The 5519-nt window shown below is 45.1% G+C and overlaps 1 protein-coding gene and 1 pseudogene across 3 annotated transcripts in view; one reads left to right on the top strand and one right to left on the bottom strand.

The window, feature by feature from the left end:
* LOC119469431 (zinc finger protein 160-like) overlaps window positions 1-5519 on the top strand; it is a 609418-nt gene that overhangs the window by 346633 nt on the left and 257266 nt on the right. The gene's annotated exons all lie outside the window — the stretch shown is intronic.
* Window positions 869-5519, bottom strand: part of LOC108295662 — a 20151-nt pseudogene continuing 15500 nt past the window's right edge.

The raw sequence follows: 5519 nt of genomic DNA on the forward strand, positions 1-5519 counted from the left end.
TTTGGTTTTACACATTTTAGGAAGACATGAGACATTAATCAATACATGTAAGATATACACTGTTTAGATCTGGAAAGGTGGAACACTGGAGTTGGGGGGCTTCGGGATCACAAGTAGAAAACAAGCAATCACATTCATTGAGTCTTTGATCAGCCTTTCACTGAATACACAATTGACAGTGGGTAGAGGAATACTCACGTACGCGTTAGAGTGGCTCGATGATTCTGCATTTTACATGAACAGTAGGGCAGGGGACACAATCAGATAGGCATTTGTCTCAGGTGTGCAGAGGAATGAGTTCTGTCCCACACCTGTGAAGATAAACCATCAGTTTACATTTCCAGGGTGAAATTCAACAGAACTATTTTAGAGTGAAGATCTTGAGCCACTGAGTTTGTGAGGGGAGAATGCGGCTTTCCTTTCTTTTTTTTACTTTTCCTTTTCTTTGAGATGGGAGTTTTGCCGTTGACGCCCAGGCTGGATTGCAATGATGTGATCTCGGCTGAGCACAACCTCTGTCTCCTGGGTTCAAGCGATTCTCCTGCCTCAGCCCCTAGATTAGCTGGGATTACAGGCGTGTACCATCATGACCAGCTAATTTTGTATTTTTTTTTTTTTTTTGAGACGGAGTTTTGCTCTTGTTACCCAGGCTGGAGTGCAATGGCGCGATCTCGGCTCACCGCAACCTCCGCCTCCTGGGTTCAGGCAATTCTCCTGCCTCAGCCTCCTGAGTAGCTGGGACTACAGACACGCGCCACCATTCCCAGCTAATTTTTTGTAGTTTTAGTAGAGACGGGGTTTCACCATGTGGACCAGGATGGTCTCGATCTCCTGACCTTGTGATCCACCCGCCTCGGCCTCCCAAAGTGCTGGGATTACAGGCTTGAGCCACCGCGCCCGGCCCTAATTTTGTATTCTTAGTAGAGACTAGGTTTCACCATGTTGATCAGGCTGGTCTCAAATTTCTGACCTCAGGTGATTCGCCCGCCTTGGCTCCCAAAGTAGTGGGATTACAGGCGTGAGCCACCGCGCCCGGCCCTAATTTTGTATTCTTAGTAGAGACTAGGTTTCACCATGTTGATCAGGCTGGTCTCAAATTTCTGACCTCAGGTGATTCGCCCGCCTTGGCTCCCAAAGTAGTGGGATTACAGGCGTGAGCCACCGCACCCGGGTTGTATGTAGCTTTTTTTTTTCATTCTTGTAGCTATCTTGGTTAGGAATAAAATGGGAGGCAGGTCTGTCTGATGCAATTCCCAGTTTGACTTTTCTCTTCAGCTTAGTAATTTTGATTTTCTTTTCACAACCTAGTGACACACAATGCTTTGTCACAGTGATTTTTTAAAATAAAGATTTCTCATTAACGTAGGGTCAAGTCCTACAGGGTCAAGGGGTGTCCCCTATCACTATGTTGAAGCGCTGAATCCGAGAAAGAAACAGACAAGACACAGAAGGACAAAAAAAGTGCAGCTGGACTCGGGGGGCCAAGCCACTTACAAGCGGAGAGAGGCGAGGCCCCAAATGTCCAGAAGCGTCTGTATTTATTGGGTATAGGTTGGGGGCAGAGTAGTGAGTGAGGTCATCTTAAGGATAGTGATAGGGTCAAGACATTCACGTGAGTGATAAGCAAGGGGTTCACCCTCATTAGGTCACTGAGGAGGTGGGCAGCGTGCAGTAAGGAGGTTGCAACATCTCTTATCTATGGGCAAGCTATCTCTGTCTATAGGATGCTTTGAGTCAGTGCAGCAAGAGCTGACAGGGTCTACCGCCACCTGCTGGCAGCTTCCAATAATTTCTAGAGGAGAATGCTTTGAGTCAGCACAGTAGCTAGAGAGCTGACAAGTTATAGAGCCACCAAGGTGCAATTATGCCAGAGGGGTTTTAAGTCCTCAGAGGCTCGTGGGATTGACAGCAAGAGGGCAGCCTTTCCCAGGAACTGGACGCAAGAAACTGAAACTCCCAGGAATTGAAATGCAAGAAATCACTCCTCCCAGGAGGAGTGACTCTTGTTCCAAGTCTGCCATGCACGGGTATCTTTATGATGCTGAACACTACCGCCTAGGCCATCAATTCTTGTCCAACTGTTTTTCCCTCAATTTATGCTCTGCACCATGTCTACTCTAGACATTCCTCCGAGCACGGGTATCTTTATGATGCTGAACACTACCGCCTAGGCCATCAATTCTTGTCCAACAGTTTTTCCCTTAATTCATGCTCTGTACCATGTCTGCTCTAGACATTTCTCCAAATATAAACTATATATATATATATATATATATATATATAACTGAGTAATAACATATTCTTCAGCTACTCATTGTTCTGACTATAAACTAATATGAGTATACATACAGGATTATACAAAAGGAAATGGCTGAGTAGTAACAATATAAACTAAGATAGTCTTCAGGCACTAATTGTGCCAGGGGTCTGCTTAGCTGTCTGTGCTTGGTGCCCAGAAGGGGTGTTACCCACACTTAACAGTAAAGTCCAAGGTTCTGTCATAAACGAGGATAGGAAAGACTAGAAGATTCCTAGACAACTCTTGGTCTCAACAATCCTCCCACCCCAGCCTCCCAAAGTGCGAGGACCACAAGTGTGATACACTCAACCCAGTGGAGTTTCCATCTCAAAAAAAAAAATACAAAGCAAAACAGACATTAAGGTGCTCTATGGAATTATATCATTTGACTTTTTTTTTTTTTTTTTAAGATGGGGTTTCACCATGTTGGTCAGGTTGGTCTTGAACTCCTGACCTCAGGTGATTCGCCCGCCTTGGCCTCCACTGACTTCTTTTTTTGAAATGGAAAGTCTTCCGGGTGCAGTAGTTCACGCTTGTAATGCCAGTACTCTGGGAGGCCGAGGCGAGCAAATCACCTGAAGTCAGGAGTTTGAGATCGGCCTGGCCAAATGGTGAAACCTCGTTTTAATAAATAAAATAATAAAAACATCATACATATTAGTGAACCCAGCCAATCAACACATTTATAACAGAGAGACAAATATATTCCAAATAAAAATGTCCAATTCTCCAGATAGTGTCATTTTCAGCTTGATATGGTAATGTGTTTGTGACATTCAGGTAGAAATACATGTAGCATCCCATGTGCAATTCCTTATAGACCCAGCATGGTTCTTCTCCAATGTATTTTTTTGGACTTGTACCTGATTTTCTTACCTGTTTTTATCTGAATCTACTGGGGAATGGGACTATTTTGCTTGTTTCTTGGCGAGGAATCGCTTAATTGTAAAAGTCTCATAAGAAGACATGGTGAGAAGTGAAGTCAAGGACACACCATGATGGTGGAGAAAAAAAGAGAAGAGGCTTCCCATCTTTTTTTTTTTTTTTTTCCTGAAGGAGTTTTGCTCTCATTGCCCAGAATAAAGTGCACTGGTGTCGTCTCGGCTAACTGCAACGTCCTCCTCAGGGTTTAAGTGATTCTCCTGCTTCAGCTTCCTGGGTAGCTGGGATTCCAGGCACCCACTACCATGCCCAGCTGATTTTTGTATTTTTAGTAGAGATGAGGTTTCACCATGTTAACCAGGCTGGTCTCAAACTCCTATTGTTTCTGCTGTTAGCTGGCAGTCCTCTTCATTGTGGCAGGAACAAGATTTATTTTTTTCTGTAACACTGATGTAGATGATCTGCCTGCTGCTGTGTGCATCACTGTAGGGTCTAGCCCTACAGGGTTCTGTGAGCCCCTCTGGGCTGGTGCGGAGATGAGAAATTGTAGAAATAAAATAAACAAGACACAGAGATAGAGAAAAGAGAGTTTGGGCCCAAGGGTTTACTGCTACTCAAATCGCAGAGACCAGCAGTGGCCCAGAATGCCGGGATGCTCTCATTTTTATTGAGTGGCGAATCTGGGGGCAGGGTCGGTAGGGCGTGGTCTTGGTGGTTGGAGACTGGGGGCAGGGTACATAGGGCATGGCAGTGATAGGGTCAAGTACATTACGCCTCATTCAGGTAGGGGCTTAGGAATTTCTGGCACCCGAAATGAGGTAAGGAGCATAATGCATCAGCACTTTTTTCATGCTTATCAAGAAAGAACTACAACATTAAGATTTATATTACTATTTTTTTTTTTCTTTTTTTTTTTTGAGACAGAGTTTCGCTCTTGTTACCCAGGCTGGAGTGCAATGGCGCCATCTCGGCTCACCGCAACCTCTGCCTCCTGGGTTCAGGCAATTCTCCTGCCTCAGCCTCCTGAGTAGCTGGGATTACAGGCACGTGCCACCATGCCCAGCTAATTTTTTGTATTTTTAGTAGAGACGGGGTTTCACCATGTTGACCAGGATGGTCTCGATCTCTTGACCTCGTGATCCACCCACCTCGGCCTCCCAAAGTGCTGGAATTACAGGCTTGAGCCACCGCGCCCGGCGATTTATATTACTATTTACTGATTACCTTTTCTAAGAAAAAAGGAATCAGGTGCAGAAGCAGAACATAAGAGTAGACATGGAATGTGACCACTGAAGCACAGCATCACATAGACAAAGTTAAGCCTCAGGATGTCTGTGGGTCTCCCTGACAGCCATCAGGCCTTAACATGAGAGCTTGGAGAAGAAGAGTTTTGTCCTAACTCCTCCAGGGAAGGAGACGTCTCAGCTATTCTCGACATCTCCTTCCCTAGCTGGCTGAACAGTGGGCGCTTTCCCAGCACTGGGGCTGCTGCACAGCCAAGGCGCCCTCCAGCAGCCCCTATGCGGGTGTGACAGAGGGCTTAGAGCATCTTGCCTTAGTGTCATTCATTTCACAATGTCACTCCAGGTTCACACTTCCAACCTAAGAGGCATTAGTAAAAGAATTAATATCACCTATGAATAACTAATAACTGCTACAGTTATATTTCTGGTTACTTTCTTCTTCATTATTTATACGGAAATAGGCTGAAGCCTTTTGCTCCTGCCTCAGCACTTGTGGGATCTCCCCCCTACACATCACTACAAACATTGTCTTCTCCCAACTCAAAATGAGGTATCCTTTTACACATGGCTGATTTCTTTTGGTCATTGTCCTCATAAACTTTTCATACAGCATCAATGATTTCATTATTTCTGTACCTGATCTTTACCGTATTATTTGAGAATCTTGCTCTGTCATCCACACTGAAGGGCAGTGGCATGATCACAGCTCACTGCAGCCTCAACCTCCCAGACTCAAGCCATCCTCCCACCACAGACTCCACAGTACCTGTGTCTGCAGCATGTGCCACCATGCCCAGCTAACGTTTGTATTTTTGGTAGAGAAGGAGATTTCACCATGTTGCCCAGGCTGCCCTTGAATACCTGGGCTCACGTGACCCACGTTTCAGCCTCTGAAAGTGCTGGGATCACAGGCCTCAGCCACTGTGTCTGCTCTCAACATAAATTTGATGTTTCTTGTTTCAAGTTTAGCAGAAATTGTACTGCTTTGACAGAGTCTCTTCTCAAACTCATGTCTTACCCTTCTGAGTGGCTCATAATAGAGCCTGTTCAGACATGTTTTTTTTTTTTTTTTTTTGAGATGGAGTTTCGCTCTT

The sequence above is a fragment of the Cebus imitator genome, unplaced genomic scaffold (assembly GCF_001604975.1).
Source record: "Cebus imitator isolate Cc_AM_T3 unplaced genomic scaffold, Cebus_imitator-1.0 Scaffold654, whole genome shotgun sequence".
Lineage (NCBI taxonomy): Eukaryota > Metazoa > Chordata > Mammalia > Primates > Cebidae > Cebus > Cebus imitator.